Here is a 20,154-nt window from a genome sequence, read left to right as displayed (position 1 = left end):
GGGTTCTTGGGAACCACTAGACAATTCTGGAAGAACACAACACCTTGATCGTTCATGGAAAATTCTTTAGCGTTTCCGCTAAAAATATTCTCCTTGATCCGTGATATACCATTTTCACGCTTTTGGCCAGCTATAATTTGATTCTTAAGGGTAGGCTTCGCCACCAGGGCAGAAAGGAATCCTTGAGGAACAATATGAAGATTCAACTTCCGAAAGTCCTCATAGAGATGTGGTTGACCTTGTTGTAGCATCAAATTGTTACAATAAGATTTACAACTTAGTGCATCAGCCATAACATTGGCCTTCCCGGGGGTGTAAGTTATCCCTAAGTCGTAATCCGAGATCAACTTAACCCACCGTCTTTGCCTGAGATTCAAATCCGGCTGGGTGAAGATATATTTCAGACTTTGGTGATCAGTGAATATTTCGCAACGATTACCCAAAAGGTAATGTCGCCATGTTTTTAGTGCATGGACCACAACTGCAGGCTCAAGGTCATGTGTGGGATAATTATCCTCATGTGGACGCAACTGTCGAGATGCGTATGCGATCACATGACGATCTTGCATGAGAATGCAACCTAATCCTTGTCGCGAGGCGTCGCAATAGATAACAAAGTCCTTAGAAAAATCTGGTGGTAACAACACAGGTGCGGAAGTCAGGCGTCTTTTCAGTTCCTGAAAACTATGCTCAACACTATGGTGTCCACTCGAACTTTTTATCCTTCTTGAGGAGTTCAGTTAGAGGCTTTGCAACCTTGGAGAAATTCTCGACAAAGTGGCGACAATAGCTCGCTAGACCAAGAAAACTCCTAACTTGCTTAACCGATTCAGGTTGAGTCCAATCAAGGACAGCTTGAACTCTCTCGGGATTGACAGCAATACCCTTACCAGAGATTACATGACCTAGATAGGTCACTTCTGGTAACCAAAATTCACATTTTGAAAACTTGGCATAAAGGCGATGCTCTCTCAGTTTCATCAATACCAGCCTTAGATGCTCGACATTTGTTCGTTCTTCGAGTAGATGAGAATATCATCGAGGTATACCACAATGAATTTATCCAAATACACCATGAAGATTGAATTCATCAAACAAGAGAAGGTGGCTGAGGCATTGGTTAAACCGAAGGACATGACGGTGTACTCGTATTGGCCATAACGAGTAACAAAAGCCGTTTTTGGAATGTCCCCGTTCTTGATGTTTATTTGATGGTATCCCAACCTCAAATCCATTTTGGAGAAGACTGAGGACCCAGCGAGCTGATTGCACAGATCGTTGATCCTGGGAAGCGGATTCTTGTTCTTTATGGTGACCAGATTAACTGGTCGGTAATCTACAACCATCCGATCCATTCCGTCTTTCTTCTTGACGAAGAGGACGGGGCAAGCCCAAGGAGAAGAGCTAGGATGAATGAAACCTTTATTCAAGGCCTCATCTAGTTGCTTCTTAAGTTCGGCTAGCTCCATGGGTGCCATCTTTTATGGTCTTCTGGCTATTGGGACAGTTCCCGGAACAAGATCTATCACGAACTCTACATCTCTGTCAGGTGGAATTCCTGGCAGTTCCTCTGGAAAAACATCCGGAATGTCTTCAAGTTCCGGAAGAGGGTTGGCGTTTAAGGAATAGAGTTGGCATTTGGCAACTCGAGTAGAGACATTTACTATCTCACCCGAGGGATGGGTAAGCTGGACATTTCTAGAATGAGTATCAATATTGGCATAGTGAGCTGACATCCAGTCCATGCCCAAGATGATATTAATATCCGAAGATTTCAAGGCTATCAATGAGGCTAGAAAAACTAGCCTGTCTACTAGAATTTCATTGTCATAGATTATCCTAGAGGTTTGCCATTTACTACCAGGAGTTTGGACAACCAATGGAATTGGCATATCACAAAAAGACATGTTATGCAACTGTGCATAACTTTCTGAAATGAAGGAATGAGAAGACCCAGTGTCAAAGAGAACAGACGCTGGGTGATGATTAACAAGAAGCGTACCCAACATGACGTCGGGATCCTCTACAGCTTCTTCTACTGACACATAGTTCACACGGCCACGTGCAGGAGTAGGCTTCACATAGTAAGCTTTGCCCGACTTGCCTTGCCCGACGGACTTTCCGGGTTGCTTGGCACCCACATTTTGAGGACACTCGTGGGAATAGTGCCCTGGTTCTCCACACTTGTAGCATATCACTTGGTTGGCACGTGGTGCAACATTGCTAGCTGGACCACCATAAGTTTTTGCCGGAGGGTTGGTCTGATTCGTCTGAGGCGCCACATAGGATGGCCTCGGAGTGTATCTTGGCGGCAGAGAACTGTTCGGAACCCACAGCCTGTGTTTTGGAAACGCGGAACCAGAAGACGAGCCAAAGTCACGGGAGTGCTTCCTTGTGGCTTCGAAGTCAGTATGACCAGTCTCGGCACTGATCGCCTTATTGACCAGGGCTTGAAAGCTTGCACACTCGTGGAGGCGCAGATCACGACGAAGCTCAGGGCTCAGACCCTTACGGAATCTTGCTTGTTTCTTGGCGTCAGTAGACACCTACTCTGTTGCATAGCGGGCGAGGTTACCAAACTCGCGGCTATAAGCATCCACGGTCAACTTGCCCTGAGTGAAGGCTCAGAACTCCTCTCACTTTCTGTCCATCAGGCCCTCTGGAATATGGTGCAGACGAAAGGCTGCACTGAAGTCTGCCCATGTGGCTGCTGGTTCAGCGGGACGCATAGCTTCAAAGTTCTCCCACCATAGATTGGCGGGTCCTTCCAGGAAATACGCCGCAAAGGTCACCTTATCGGCCTCAGAAACATTCGCAGAGCGAATCTTGCGTGAGATGCTGCACAGCCAGTCATCAGCGTCGAGGGGATCGACAGAATGATGAAACTTTGGAGGATTCAGCTTCACAAAGTCGTTGAGGGACACTGCAGCATTCCTAGGCTGACGAGCCGTATTCTGCTCAATATGCTCTAACAGTCGGTTGGTCTCCCTTTTGTTTCTCTCTGCCTCAAGCATAACTTCTGCCAAAGAGGGCGGGTGAGGCAGGTCTTCCTGCGACGCTTGACTACCCTCGCCTTGCTCATGACGAGGGGAACGGTTCAACCTGGTGAACACCATCCTGACAAACAAACTCACAGCTTAGACCAATATCATATCAATACTAGCTATGGATTAAGAATGTACTGAACACACGGAATGCGGAAATGAATATCCGAACAACATGGTAACAAGCAACTGCTATATATACCCATGGTTCATACACACCCTTACATAGTTCAGTACAACCTCAACCTAAGAGCAAACTACTGAAATTATGAAACTACTCATCAGAGGCTTACAAGCTTCCTATACATTATTTATCTAGGCCTCCGGAATTCATTTCACATCACATGCATACTTCACAAGTCACGCAGGACTGTGAACGTACGGCTACTACCTTACTATCCTTCCGCTCACAGCTCAGGCATCCGCATAGAACATCTCATAGAGATTACCTCCATGACCTGGAAGCTCTACCTGCGGATCAGGAAACACTCTGGCCTGAGATCCCTGGGATCCATAAGGACACGGATGTGGCCTTGGTCCCCTGACTAGTGGTAAGAGGGGCCCCCGGAGAGGGGTGACTCCTCCTATAGCTGGCCAGTCAACGTGGGCCGGAAGATGGGTCCTAACAGGGTTCAGCATCTCCATATCTCCGTACCCTGTCTGGACTACCGGTGCCAGCTGCGTCAAAGCCGTCCACAGACGGGCACGAGTAGCATAAAGCTCCATGCGGAGAGCACGAGCATCCCTGTCTCTGTTCTCTAGCATCTCAACAGTGGACTGCAGTAGTGGATCCTCCATAGAAGAATCAAAATAGACTCCACTGAGGTATCCCTCTTCACCAGACTGAGAGGCCGGAACATAGCAGAACTCTGAATTCTGCAGCATAGCATGTCTCGCTCTCATAATGGTCAGCATCAGCATCTTGTACTGCCATGTCAATAGTGACTCCCAACCCATAGGACCAATGGATTGGCTCCTCAGCTCCAGGGTAGTCTGGAAATACCATAACAGTGCAGATATACTGGCTCTGGTTGAAGTCTCGGTACTGTTCCTCCATTGTGTACTCGGGGTACCAGCGGTAACCGCACACCAACATCACCCTGACCAGCATGGCCGTATGACCCGGTACATCAATGCACCTGGTCAGACGTACCACCTGTCGAGAAGGACGACCAGACATCTGTAAATAGAGAGTAAAGCAAAAGCATTAGAGCTCCGAATGCAAAATTGGGCAGCATAACGGCTGTAAATGCTCAAAAACAAGTTTTGAGACAACCCAAAATGGAATAGCGTAACCACTCAACTATCAAGTTCAACTCTCTGATCATCAAACTTACTTCCTTTTCCCTAGGAATGAAAGAAACCCAATATCTCTTGACGCGTAGTCCTATAATCTACCGATCAGAAACACGAGCCTAGAAGAAGATGAGTAACCTAGTCCTTAATCCCCACAGAAAAGACGAGGATGACCAGAATAGAATAACTTTGAGAAGAGAACAAGAGTCTTACGTTCCCTTCCACAAACAATTCCCTTATACATAACTAAAACAATTCTAGACTCAACTTCGACCAGTTTGGCTTAGTAATCCTACAGTCAGTCAGGCTCTAATACCAACGCTGTCGGGACCCCGATCCTAAGTCATAGGAATCCAGACTGTAATACATCGCATCCCTTTGCGGTCTCACGCACGGTTAACTCCACGGCTGCAGCCTTACCTTAGCCGGGACCGTTTGTGTCTTTTGACTCACGTATGCAATAGTGTCGCTAGCATTCCAATGTCAAAGAACCCGGATCGACAAGTATGGTCACAAACCAAAGTGGCAGTACCGCACAAGGACAGGCATACATGACCCAACAAAGCAGGTGTCGATCACCAGCGAGTGTAGACGAGTCGTAGCAAGCTACAAGGACTCTATTACATCGCGTGACATTTCCCCAAAGGGGACAGACACAGCAGCTAAGAAGGACACATGCCGGTCAACCAATGTGTCCAGAGCAGTAGCGAACTACCAAGGCTCGTTGGATCACAAAGGGGCATTTCCTTGTAAGGAGTGCTACTAAAGTTCACGACTAGGTAATCGAACCCCATACATATCAAGTACGACACACGTACGCATGGCATACCGATATGTATAGATACATCGATGGGATCACAACATAACCATAAACATACAAGCTTTATTTAAGAGGCTCAGAAGAGCCACACACATAATATTACACATTAAGGGTCTCACGACCCATAATAACAGTCATTCAGTTACAAGCCAGCGGAAGAGTTTAAAACTGTCTGAGTACAGACATGTGCAACTAGAAGGCACATGGCCTGACTATACTATAGACCCAAACCTAGGGCCAGATCGTAGCTGGGATACCAGCTACTCGTCGTCGTCGATGTCTATGAAGAACCCTCTGTTAGGGTCATTAGCAACCTCTGTAACATTTATTAAGCAAACATGAGTACGGAGGTACTCAGGAAGACTTTAGGATAACTAACTACTCATGCAATGTATCAATAAGGTATGGTGGGGTTTCATGCGGAAAGCCAGCATTTGACTCGTGGCTAGAGAACTTGCATTTTTAAATAATTTTGACAACTTGATTTCTCGCACACGAGTCCACTAACACCACAACAATATACCATCGTGGAATCACTCCGTCTCCATACGGAAATGTCGTCCGCGACACTCACGCTTATCTTGACAATTTTATGAGTAGCCATTGAAGTTATCTATGAACAACATATGTCTCCAAGTAGTCCATATCCGCGGACGCGGCTATTCGAATAGATCATAACCCTGCAGGGGTGTACTTCGTCACACACGCTCTCGCCACTTATCGCCATGTGCACGTCATGCACCTCGGCAACCTTCAAGCGAAAGCCTAGCGAGGGAGTCGGCCACGACCGTTAACCACACTAGTACCTAGTCCAGGTTTATCGCCTATCTGAGGGTAACCCGCACGGAAGTCCGGCCGAGGTTTCCGCCACGGACCCAAACGATGTGCGCAGGGTTCCCAAGCCCACCATCCGGGTGCCACTTGGTACACCGTGCAACTGCCTACCGCATCACAGCCCACCTCTCAGGTCAGCACCATGCACGGCCTCCAGCATGACTATAAACACCAGAAACTACTTGCAACTCCTGGACCGAGTACTAAGCGATTAATAAGTCGAGCACGGTCATATTTCAGGGCCCAGCATGTGGTAGTATCTCAACTTGGATTACATACATGGAACTCAGTTCCGAAGGACGGTTCCAATGAAACAACCCGCCATGTACTCCTACACAACCTTTCACCGGTACCTTTACCAAATCAGGTTCAACACTCAACCTTTGCTTACCGAACACATTCTCACAATTCTGTTCATCTCCCAGATGACAGACCATACACAACTCTAAGCATAGCATGCATAGCAGGATAAGGCACATCATGGCTCAAGCAACTACCAGGTATGCTAGGTTGCAAGGTTCGGCTATTTACTGTGACAAGGATAGGTCATGCAAAGGAAGTGGGTTCAACTAACGTGGCAAAAACAGTTGAAGCATTTGATCCTAATGCAATAAGTAAGTGCAAGAGCAAGAACATGGGATTTATCGGGATGATCAAAATGGTTTCTTGCCTTGTTGCTCAGAGGAGTGACAATATCCGTCAGACGGATGTTCGGTGGAATCCGGGGGAGCGGAGCCTACCGAAAGGAATGACAACAATCAATAACAAACGTATGCAATCAAGATGATGCATGAGCATGGCATGAGAATGCAAGGTGATATACTATTATAACTAACATGTATTAGGTTTGAAGTTGATTTGAATCACATTCAAATATCACTTCAAACGAGGTATTCTCGGATACCGTTTTAATTGATTCGACCTGATGCTCAGATCAACTTGATGTTAACATGCATGGGATGACATGTTAAGTTGCTGGTTTGTAATTAGAACAGTGTTTGATCATGTCATTCATAAATAAATTTAAATATTTTCCATATTCCATTTATAAAGTATTTATAAGAATTGACTTATTCATTAATCTACATGTTTGGGTTATGTAACTTTTTCAAACATGATTGAAAACAGCATATTCAGATTCCTTGAATTTTTCTGATACTTTTTCATATATAAATTATTTTCATTGGAGTTACAGATTAATTTCTATGAATTTTTGAAGTTTTAAACATTTCTGGAATTATTTCTATACTGGAAAATCCCTTTATTGCGTCAGCCTGACATCAGCAGGTCAACCGACCTGTTCAGGTCAAACCTGACAGGGGGGACCCACTGGTCAGCCTCTCAGGGGCTAATCCCGCGCTGACCAGCCCCTAACTGAGTTTGACTTGGCCTTGGGCCCACTGTCAGCGAGAGATTAAGCATTTAAACTACTGGATTAGGTTGGCCACGTCGGCCCTCGCTGGAGCCTGGCTGGCGGCGACCAGATCCGCGGCAGAACCTCGCCGGCGACACGCTAAAACATGTTGTGGTGCTCAGAAAAGAAGGCTGAGAGCACTGGAGTGATCTCCAGGCTCGACCACATCCATTGCTGGCCTCAGGGAGAGCTATAGGTGGCCGGAGTAAGCCGGCGACGAGCCGGGGCGGCTGCCGGGGTACGGGTTCGATGGTCGAGTGGCTAGGGGGCTCGGATCCGAGGGGAAAGAGAGGGGAAATGACCGCATGCTCACGGGGAGTGCAGAGCAGGGCTTAGACGGCTCGGGGAAGGGCTGTTGCCGGCGTTTCACCGTCGATTTGCCGGCGACCGAAGGTTGAAGACGATGGCATTGGGGGCGTTGCAGAGCTCGGGGAGACTTCGGCTTCTGCAGGGAGAACCAGCTCGATGAGGCGAAGCTGGTGGACTACTCGGAGGGAGGTTCCTGTGGCTAGAGGCGCGGCGGCTCGAGCTCGAGCTCGTGGCAATGGCGGCAGAAGGAGGGAGGAGAGATCCGAGAGGAGGGGGAAACTAGAGCTGGGGAATGGATAGGGACGGCCTCGGGGGGGATATCCCCGTTGTCGCGCTGTCCTGGGGGGCTCTGGAGCTCGCCACGGCGAAGCAGGATGTGGAGGGGGCCGCCGTGGTCGATCTCCCCTCTGCCAGAAGGCAGAGGAAGAAGACGACTCTGCCCCTGGTGGGCTGGGCCTCCTCAGGCGACAGGTAAGAGTTTTCTCATTCTTTCTCTTTTGTTTTTTTTCTGATTTTTTTCTGTTTTGCTATTTCATTAACTTGCTATTCATTTCAGCTCCCAAATAGTTTGTAAAAGCTATATTAAACACACCAGAATATTTGTTGGAATATATCCAACCATTCCCAAAGTTTTCAATATTTTTGGAAGTTTAAAGTTTCTGATTTCAAATTTAAAACTTGAAACCAGTAGCATTTTGCATTTATTTAAAATGCTTAAAGTGTCAAGAAAAAGGTTTTCTTCATTGCTTATATACTTTCATGATTTATTTGAAAGTTTGAACTTTTCTTGAGGCCATTTTGGGTTCATTGATTTTAACTAGTTTGAATTTTCCTTTATTTTGAGAAGTGGCTAGGGTTTTGAGTTTTCCTTCACCACTTACTTTATTCTTGTTGAGAATTTCCTAGATGCAATGCAAAGAAAACATGAGCACAAAGCTAACTTGCTTAAAGTGTCAGGGATGTGACAACTATCATGAACAAGGAAATATAATAATAACCAATTTATTATTGCCTCTTGGGCATATTTCTAGGAGTCTCCCACTTGCACTAGAGCCAATGATCTAGTTAACATCACCATGTGATTCACACCCGATAAGTTCTGGGGTTTAATCATGTTTTTCTTGTGAGAGAGGTTTTAGTCAACGGGTCTGAAACATTCAGATCCATGTGTTACATTGCAAATCTTTATGTCGTACTGTAGATACTTCTACCACACTCCACTTGGAGCCACTCCAATTGAATACTCCACTATACGAATCCGGTTTGCTACTTAAAGTCATCCGGATTGGTGTCAAAGCTTGCATTAACGTAACCCTTTACGATGAACTCTTTTATCACCTCCATAATCGAGAAAAGTTTCCTTAGTCCTCAAGTTACTAAGGATAATTTTGACCGCTGTCCAGTGATCCAATCTTGGATCACTCTTGTACCCCTTGATAGAATCATGGCAAGGCACACGTTAGGTGCGGCACACAACATGGCATACTATAGAGCCTACGACTAAGGCATAGGGGAGGACCTTTGTCCTTTCTCTTTCTTCTACCGTGGTTGGGCTTTGGGTCTTACTCAAATTCACACCTTAGAATTCACGCGAGAACTCCTTCTTTGTCTGATCCATTTTTAACTCCTTCAAAATCTTGTCAAGGTATGCATTCATTGAGAGTTTAGCAAGCATCTTGATCTATCTCTATAGATCTTGATGCCCAATGTTCAAGTAGCTTAATCCAGGTTTTCCTTTGAAAAATCCTTTCAAACAATCCTATATGCTTTCCAGAAATCCTACCTCATTTCAGATCAACAATATGTCAACCACATAGACTTATCAAAAATTCTATAGTGCTCCCACTCACTTTCTTGGAAATACAAGTTTCTCATAAACTTCGTACAAACCCAAAAGTTTTGATCATCTCATCAAAGCGTATATTCTAACTCCGAGATGCTTGCTCGAGTCCATAGAAGGATCTATATAGCTTGCATACTTGTTAGCATCCTTAGGATCAACAAAACCTTTCGGTTGTATCACATACAACCTATCATCAAGGAAACTGTCAAGGAAACAATGTTTTGATATCCATCTGCCAGATTTCATAATTGAAAAATGCACCAACTCCTAACATAATTCCAACAAACTTTTAGCATTGCTACGAGTGAGTAAGTCTCATCATAGTCAACTCCTTGAACTTGTTGAAAACCTCTTTGCGACAATTCGTGCTTTCTGAACGGTGACACTTACCATCATGCCTGTCTTTCTTCTAAAGATCCATTTGTACTTAATAGACTTTCGACCATCAAGTAGTTCTTCCAAAGTCCACACTTTGGTTTCATACATGGATCCTATCTCGGATTTCATGGCCTCTAGCAATTTGTTGGAATCTGAGCCCACCACCGCTTCTCCATAGCTCGTAGGTTCATTGTTGTCCAACAACATGACCTCCACGACAGGATACCATACCACTCTGGAGCAGTACGTGTCCTTGTCGACCTACGAGGATGGTAGTAACTTGATCTGAAGATTCATGATCACCATCATCAGCTTCCACTTCAACTGGTGTAGGCGCCACAGGAACAACTTCCTACGCCCTTCTACTCTCTGGTTGAAGTGATGGTTCAAAAACCTCATCAAGTTCCACCATCCTCCCACTCAATTCTTTCGAGAGAAACTCTTCCTCGAGAAAGGACCCGTTTTAGCAACAAGCACTTTGCCTTCGGATCTGAGTTAGGAGGTATACCCAACTATTTTGGGTATGCCATGAAAATGCATTTATCCGCTTCAGGTTCGAGCTTATCAGGCTGAAGCCATTTGACATAAGCATCACAACCCCAAACTTTAAGAAACGACAGCTTAGGTTTCTCCAAGCCATAGTTCGTACGGTGTCATCTCAACGGAATTAAATAGTGCCCTATTTAAAGTGAATGTGGTTGTATCTAACGCATAAGCCTAAAACTGAAGTGATAAATCGATAAGATACATCATAGTATGCACGATATCCAATAGGGCGCGACTAATATGTTCGGACACACCATCACCTATGGTGTTCCAGGCGGCATGAGTTGTGAAAATGATCTCCACATTGTCTCAAATGTATACCAAGCTCGCAACTCAAATATTCACCTCTACGATCATATCATAGACATATCATCCATTTGTCATGACGATCTTCAACTTCACTCTGAAATTTCTTGAACTTTTCAATATTTTAGACTTGTGACTCATCATGTAAATACACATGTATCTACTCAAATCATGTGTGAAGCAAGAAAATAATGATATCCACTACGTGCTTTATCACTCATTGAACTGGATACATCAAATGTATTATTTCCAATAAGTTACTTTCTTGTTCCATCTCACTAGAAAGCGAGGCCTTCACTCATCTTGCCCATGTGGAATGGCTCGCATGTATCAAGTGATTAGAAATCAAGTGATTCAAAAAGATCCATCTACATGGAGTTTCTTCATGCGTTTACAACAATAGGCATGGTTCACATGTCTCAAACGATTCAAAAACCAGTGAGTCCAAAGATCCATCAACATGGAGTTTCTTCATGCGTTTTATACCAATATGACTTAAGTGGCAGTCCACAAGTAAGTGGTACTATCATTACTACTTTGTATCTTTTGGCATCAATATTATGCACATGTGTATTACTACGATCGAGATTCAATAAACCATTCACATTAGGTGAATGACCATTGAAGGTATTATTCATGTAATCACAATAACCATCATTCTCTGACTTCAATGAATGACCGTATTGCAACAAAAACGATCTAATCATGTTCTTGTTCAACGCAAACACCAAGCAACATTTGTTTAGGTTCAACACTAATCCCAAAGGTAGAGAGAGCGTGCGATGGTGATCACATCAACCTTTGGAAATACTTCCAACACACATCGTCACCTTTCCTTTAGCTAGTCTCCGTTTATTTCATAGATTTTATTTTGAGTTACCAAGATTTAGCAACTGAACTGGTATCCAATACCCACGTTCTACTAGGAACAGTAGTAACATACACATCAATAACACGTATATCTAATATACTTCTGTCGACGTTGCCAACCTTGTTATCTACCAAGTATCTAGGTCAGTCCTGCCTCAGTGACCATTCCCTTCATCTTAGAAGCAATTAGTCTCAGGTTTGGGTTCAACCTTGGGTTTCTTCATTGGAGTGACAACTGACTTGTCATTCTTGAAGTTTCCCTTCATTCCCTTGCCCTTCTTAAAACTAGTGGTTTCACTAACCATCAACGCTTGATGCTCCTTCTTGATTTCTAACTTCGTGGTGTCAAATATCATGAATAGCTAAGGGATCATCTTCTCCATCCCTAGTATGCTATAATTCATCACGAAGCTCAGTAGCTTGGTGGCAGTGACTTAGGAAAACTATGTCAATCACTATCTCATCTAGAAGATCAACTCCACTTGATTCAAGTGACTATAGCACCCAGACAATCTCAGCACGTGCTCAACGATTGAGCTTTTCTCCTTTACTTTGCAGGCAAAGAATCTTGTTGGAGGTCTCATACCTCTCAACACGGGCATGAGTCTGAAATCCTAATTTCAGCTCTTAGAACATCTCGTATGTTCCATGATGTTCAAAACTTCTTGGGCGCCTCAATTGTAAGCCGTAAAGCATGACGCAACACGGGCCTCAAAACGTGTTTGTCAGATGTTCGCAACATCCACAAACGATTCTTGGGGTAGCACACTAAGTGGTGCATTAAGTACATAAGCCTTCTGTGCAACAATGAGCACAATCCTGAGTTTGCGGACCTAATTCACATAATTGCTACTATCATCTTTCAACTTAGTTTTCTCTAGGAACATATCAAATACAGGGGAGCTACAAGGCAAGCTAATCATCTACAATATAATTTGCAAAGACATTTTGACTATGTTCATGATAATGAGTTCAATTAATCATATTACTTAAGAACTCCCACTCAACTCAACATCCCTCAAGTTGTTTGAGTGAAACGTGATCCAAATCCACCAACCCAAGTCTGATCATCACGTTAGATGAGGTGGTTTCAATGGTGAACATATCCATGTTGATCATATCTACTATATGACCCATGTTCGACTTTTCAGTCTCGTGTGTTCCGAGGCCATGTGTGTACATGCTAGGCTCGTCAAGTTTAACCCGAGTGTTCCGCATGTGCAAAACTAACTTGCACTCGTTATATGTGAACATAGAGCCTATCACACCCGATCATCACGTGGTGTCCCGAAACGTAAACTTTCGCAATGGTTCATACTCGGGGAGAACACACTTTTATCTTGAAATTTTAGTGAGGGGTCACCTTATAATGCTACCGTCGTCCTAAGAAAAACAAGGTGCATAAAAAGTATTAACATCACATGCAAATCATAAGTGACATGATATGGCCATGATCTTGTGCTTTTGATCTCCATCATCACCGGCATAACAGCATGATATCCATCATCACGATCTCCATCATTGTGTTGCCATCAAGGTTGCCGCGCTAACCATGCTTTTACTACTATTGCTATAGTTTAATGATATAAAACATTACATAGCGCTTAATGATTGACACTCAGGTCATACAATAACTAAAGGCAACCCTATGGCTCGTGCCGATTGCTGTAGCAATGACATGCAAGTCGATATTAACTATTACAACATGAGCATCTCATACATCAAATTTATATCATCATGTCTTTGGCCATATCATATCACATCGTACCCTACAAAAACAAGTTAGACGTCCTCTAATTTGTTGTTGCATGTTTTACGTGGCTGCTATGGGTATCCAGTAAGAATGCTTCTTACCTACAAAAAACCACAGTGGTGACATGCAAGTTGCTATTTAACCTTCTACAAGGACTACCTATGTCAAACCCGATTCAACTAAAGTGGGAGATACAGACACCCACCAACCATCTTTATGCAACAAGTTGCATGTCAGTTGATGGAACCAGTCCCTCGTACGTGGGCGAGTAAGGTTGGTCATTGCCGCTTCATCCCACAATACTAATGAATCAAGAAAAGTCTAAGGAGGTAAGCAATGTGAATATCAACACCCACAAACTCCATTGTTTTCTACTCGCTATGTCATCTACGCATAGACCTAGCTAATGATGCCACTGTTGGGGAACATTGCATGGGAAACAAAAAAATTCCTATGCTCACCAAGATCAATCTAGGAGATGCACATCTAAGAGAGGGGAGATTGTATCTACATACCCATATATATCGCTAAGAAGAAGCGTTAAAGAATGCGGTTGATGTAGTGGTACGTCTTCGCGGTCCAATCACGATCTGTCCCACGAACTCCCGATCGAGCGCCGAACGAACGTCACCTCCGCGTTCATCACACATACAACACGATAAGTTCTCCGCCTCCTCAATCTAGTGACCGAGGGAGGAGTAGTAGATTAGTTCTACGGCAAGACGATGCCGTGGTGGCGATGGTGGTGGTGCTATCCCGACAGGGCCATGCCTAGCGCTGCCGAAACCACGAACGGAGGAGAAAACAATCTAGGGAGAGAGAGGGGCGCCAAGGGCTTCCTGTGTGCTCTTGGTGCTCCCATCCCCTCTATATATAGGTGGAGGGGCGTGAGGAATAACACCCCAAGCCCTAGGGTGCATCCAAGGGGGAGGAGGTGGAATCCTAGTCCCCCTTCTTCCCTTCCATACAAAGGTGGACGTTCCACGTTTCCCAACTGCATGGGCCTTGTGGGACTTGTGCACTTGGCCCAATATGGCCACGATGTCTCCCCTCAGCCCACGCGAACTCTTGGAATGTGGTAGAACACTTTCTGGACTTTTGGACTCCTCCGGAAGTTTCCGGAACCTTCTAGAAGCTTCCTCGTACAATACCAAAAAAATCTAAAACTTTTCTGGTTGCCAAAATAGGACTTCCCATATATAAATCTTTACCTCCAGACCATTCTGGAGCACCTCATGACGTCTGGGATCTCATCCGGGACTCCAAACAACATTCGGTTACCATCACACATAACTCACTAATACCAAATTGTTACCGAACCTTAAATGTGCACACCCTGCGGGTTCGAGAACTATAAAGATATGACCGTGACACTCTCCGGCCAATAACCAATAGCGGGACTTGGGTGTCCATATTGGATCCTATATATTCTACGAAGAACTTTATCGGTCGAACCGTGATGTCCAGGATTCCATCAATCACATATACAATTCCCTTTGTCTATCGGTCCCAAGATTCGATCGTTGGTATCTCCATACCTAGTTCAATCTCGTTACCGACAAGTCTCTTTACTCGTTCCCTAATACAAGATCCCATGGAAAACACTTTAGTCACATTGCTTGCAAGCTTGTTATGATGTTGTATTACCGAGTGGGCCCTGGAGATACCTCTCCATCATACGGAGTGACAAATCCCAGTCTCATTCACGCCAACCCAACACACACCCTCAGAGATACCCGTAGATCACCTTTATAGTCACCCAGTTACATTGTGACGTTTGATACACACAAGGCATTCCTCCGGTGTCTGGGAGTTGCATGATCTCACGGTCATAGGAACAGATACTTGACATGCAGGAAATAGTAGCAATAAACTAACACGATCATATGCTACGTTCATAGTTTGGGTCTTGTCCATCAGATCATTCTCCTAATGATGTGATCCCATTATCAAATGACAACTCATGTCTATGCCAGGAAACCTCGACCAACGAGTTAGTACTATAGAGGCTCACAAGGGACATCGTGTTTTCTATGTATCCACACATGTATTTGAGTTTCCAATCAATACAATTCTAGCATGGATAATAAACGATTACCATGAACAAGGAAATATAATAATAAAAAAATTATTATTGCCTCTAGGGAATATTTGTAACAAACAAATGATTCAATATTAGGAGTGAAAGTTTTCTTACGGCGAGGAGGCACAAGCGCAAAAGGTTGGTCCTTTGGTGGGTCAATGCATTGATTCTCCGTTGAATAGGCGGGTTGATACTTCACCAGATTTAGCTTGTCACCACTTATAGTCGCCAATGGGCGTGTATATTTCATACAATAGGCATAATCCTCCTCCGAGAATTTTGTGCCATCAATCTTATATTCTGGAAACCCGCCTTTGAGTGCCTCCACGTCTAGCTCATGCAAATATGCCTTTGCACGAGCGAGAGCCGTATTAGCTCCAACTCGAGCCGCCGACCTCCTAAATTCTTCAACCCATTGAGGCACCATAGAGACCTGGTTAGGCATGTTTTTTACTCCTTTAGGAGGCTACTTAAGATTCTTGACCACCATTATAGCAAAGACACATGTAGTGAATATCTGTTCCACATACATGAAGATCGCCTTCAACTTTACTATCAACTCTTGCACAAGATTATGATTTTTTTGTCGTGAATAAAGAAGACAAATAGGAGCATAAGAAGGCAACTATGATGACCTGGAACAATACAATAGAAAGATCACGAATTTTACTAAATATCGCGGCAGTCATATCAGTAATTTGTTTGTTCAACGTTATCAGTTCATTAGTAATTGAGCCAAGGTTCTTTTCGGCCTCGTGTGTCCGTGCGAGTGAGGCAGTTTTTTCCTTATCAAAATCAGCCTTTTCTTGTTCCACACGATCACTTGCTTGGCATATGAAGTCTTGAAGACAAGCCGCCAACAATTCTGCATCAGTCTTAAGTTTGCTCTCCTTCTTAAGTCGCCTTTGCAGGCTGGCTGCGGCAGACTCATCATTCTCCAACGATTCCTATGGAAACACAGAAAACATAAGAACGAGTATGTAAAGTCCAAAGACGTTGTAGGCTGGCGACCCGACACTTGGGGGTGACAACATTCAAAAAATGGTTTATTTTTCAAGTCCCATGCAAATTGCAAGCAATCCACGTGCCACTTGGGGGCTAATGCGAGTTACTTCTTTCAACAAAAGAAAGACCTGGATACCTCAAAGAGATAAGCCGACCCTTGGGGCTACAGATTTGATTTTCTAAATTAAAACATAACAAGTATCTTCTTACAAAAAAGACCCGACTATCTTGAGCTACTATTTTCATGATGACCGGCTCTTCAACGTGTGCCATCTCCACGTCAGGGGCTGACTCCGTACCTTATCCCGGGTAATTTTGACCACACGGCTCAATATGAGTCGCCACCTCTTCTGGCGTAGGATTTGGAATATTATGATCCATGACACTAAAAATAAACGGAAGCAGCTTTAGAAGCTTACCCGTGGTTGATGGTAAAATCCGGAAGTTGTGTCACTGTTGAATGGCGATAAGAAGGCGAGGATTCCTGATAAAGTGAGTTAGAAGGGCTGAGAGGTTCCTTAAAAAGGATGTCTTGTGGATGAGAAGCAGTTGGACTATGTGGCACCTCAACACGTTGCTAGCGGGTAGACGGCTCAAGAGATAACCAACGAGACAAGTCGCGGGAGCTACTTCAAGTCTTGCGTTTTGATTGGCTAGCATGTTTATTTTCTTTGAAAGAAAGTATGGATCTAATAAGCGGCTGGGTGCGAAAACTTATCTTTTCGGACGTCTCGCCTTATCCTCTTCGGGATATACGTTTTGGATGAGTTGGAGGAGGTTGAAATTACCTTAACATTGCCGGCTTTACTAGTTTCAGTATTATCCTGGGAAGAAGAAGTATCAGTAAGTTCAACAAAGAGATGGCCACGTGAGTCAAGTTCTACCTCAGATTCTTCCCCCGAGGTGGCTTCATGCGCGAGGTTTTCCTTTTAACCATATGGAGGAAGAACAGTGGTCCTGGATCTCGCTTTCCACCAATCAAAAATTGCCTACAACAATAAAATAAGCCACCGACATGAAAAGTATAGAAAAGAAAGGCCCTGACAAAGATATTGGGCTGGTTAAAGAATACTTACTAGTGGAACCGAGTTGGTCAAACAGAATGGAGCTAACTAGGTCATGCTGCACTTTTACTTTGAATTGCCAAAGAATTTCTTGCCGTCTTTGTTGTTTTCATTCTCAGACAAATCTGCTTCACTGAAGAGTTGGGCGTTTATTGACTAGCCGGTATAATTGCACATTAAGTCGCCCGTTAAACTAAGGGACTGAACCCACCAGCTTATCCATCACCAGATCAACTCGATGCCGGTGAGGCAATGGGCGACCAAAGCTCGCAACCTCAAAAGTATAGGGGCCAACATTTTCTTCTCTTCTTCATCCGGCCAACCCAGAAATTCACTTGAAGCATTGAGAAATTCCATTCTATAACCCGGTAGAGGGTTCTCGCTTGCTCGAGCACTACACTTGCAATAAAACCAAGTCACTAGAGGAATCAACTTCTTTGCCGTCTACCATAGTGGACGACAAAGGACCGTTCCGCGGATGGTAAAGAACTTCGCCGTCTGCCGATGGATGGCAAAATTTCCACCACACATAGCACAGTAAAGACCTTCTTTGCCGTCTACCGGCTTGCAGCGGACGACAAAGATCTTTGTCGTCAACCTGCCTTGGCCAGCAGACGTCAAATGAGCTAGACGACAGCCGACATGAATCTACTATGCTAGGTGGCTAACGGAGCCTTTGCCGTCTGCCATGGGCATCCCCTTTGCCGTCTGCTAGGGGCGTCCCCTTTGCCGTGTGCCTTTGTCATCTGCTAGGGGCGTCTCCTTTGTCGTCTAACTTTGTTGTCTGCCGCACATGTTCCCTTTGTCGTCTTCCCTTGTCGTCTCCCAGGGACGTCCCCTTTGTCGTGTGCTTTTTGCTGTCTGCGAGGGGGCGTCCCCTTTGCCATCCACCAGGGGCGTCCCCTTTCCCGTCTGCCATGGGCTCTAGCTCACAGAAAAGTGACCATATAGGTCAGATGTGCTGCTCCCAGGTTGCACAGGTAGCTGCCATGTGGCACCTTTGCCATCAGCTGGCCGACGACAAAGGCATTTTCCATTTGTTGACAGACGGAAAAATGCATGTATTGCCACTTTTTTGTTTGTTTTCAGTTATTTCCCTGCATTTTGAGAATACTTCTATGATATATATAATTCCAAACATCATATGTAGATTTAGACATCATAGAAGAAGCATAGGCCATGTATCCAACATCATCGTGAAAATATTGATCAAGACAACAAATATTTTCACATAGTTCATCTGTATATACACATAGTTTGAAACATCATAGTATTTATCCATACAAGTCGAAACAAAAAGAAAACAATAGCAGCCCATGAATGACACCTTGCATGAAGTGAACCAAATCTGCAAAATGAGAATAAGAAAGTTAGAAGGAGAAGAAGAAGAAGAAGACTAGAAGTAGAAGAAGAAGAAGAAGGAAGAGAAAAAATAAGAAAGAAAGAAGAAGCTCATTTTCTTATTATATTCTTTTTGTATCCTCTTTCCTCTTCTACTATTTATTTTTCTTTTTATACCATTTTTGAGCTTATTATGTCATTCTATAGGAACATAAGCTAAGTATATGACATTTATGAGCTAACCAAGGATCTTATGCTATTTTTAACCTAACTAAGCTAATTATGTCATAAGTGAACTAAATAAGGTAATTATGTCATTTTGGAGGATAATTAGCTAAGAATAAGAATAAGAAGAAGAACAAGAAGGAGAAGAAGAAGAAGGAGAAGAAGGAGAAGAAGAATTAGGAGAAGAAGAAGAAGGAGAAGAAGAAAAAGAAGGAGAAGAAGAAGGAGAATAAGAAGAAGAAGGAGAAGAAGAAGGAGGAGAAGAAGGAGAAGAAGGAGAAGGAGGAGAAGAAGAAGGAGAAGGAGAAGGAGAAGAAGAATGATGAGGAGAAGAAGATGGAGAAGAAGAATAAGAAGAATGATAAGAAGGATTAGAAGAAGAAGGAGAAAAAGAAGAAGGAGGAGGAGAAGGAGAAGAAGAAGGAGGAGGAGAAGAATAAGAAGGAGAAGGAGAATAAGAAGGAGAAGAAGAAGGAGAAGAAGAAGGAGAAGAAGAAGAAGGAGAAGGAGAATAAGGAGAAGGAGAAGAAGAAGAAGAATAAGAAGAAGGACAAGAAGGAGAAGAAGAAGGAGAAGAAGAAAATGAGAAGGAGAAGAAGAAGAAGAAGAAGAATAAGAATAAGAAGAAGAAGAAGGAAAAGAAGAAGGAGAAGAAGGAGGAGGATAAGAAGAAGAACAAGAACAAGGAGGAGAAGAAGAAGAATAAGAAGAAGAAGAAGAAAGAGAAGGAAAATAATAATAAGAAAGAAAGAAGAAGCTAATTCTTCTTCTTATATTCTTTATTCTCTCCCCTCTGCTATTCTTTCTTTTTCTTTTTATGCCATTTTTGAGATTAGTATGTCATTTTGGAGGAAGATAAGCTAAGTATATGACATTTATGGGCTAAACAAGGTTCTTATGCTATTTTTGACCTAACTAAGCTAATTATGTCATAAGTGAACTAAATAAGTTAATTATGTCATTTTGGATGATAATTAGCTAAGTATGTCTTTCTTGGGGAAAATAAGATAAGTATGTGGCATA

This window comes from Hordeum vulgare, chromosome 2H (genome assembly GCF_904849725.1).
Source record: "Hordeum vulgare subsp. vulgare chromosome 2H, MorexV3_pseudomolecules_assembly, whole genome shotgun sequence".
NCBI classification, from domain to species: Eukaryota; Viridiplantae; Streptophyta; class Magnoliopsida; order Poales; family Poaceae; genus Hordeum; species Hordeum vulgare.
This window is presented reverse-complemented; position numbering follows the sequence as displayed.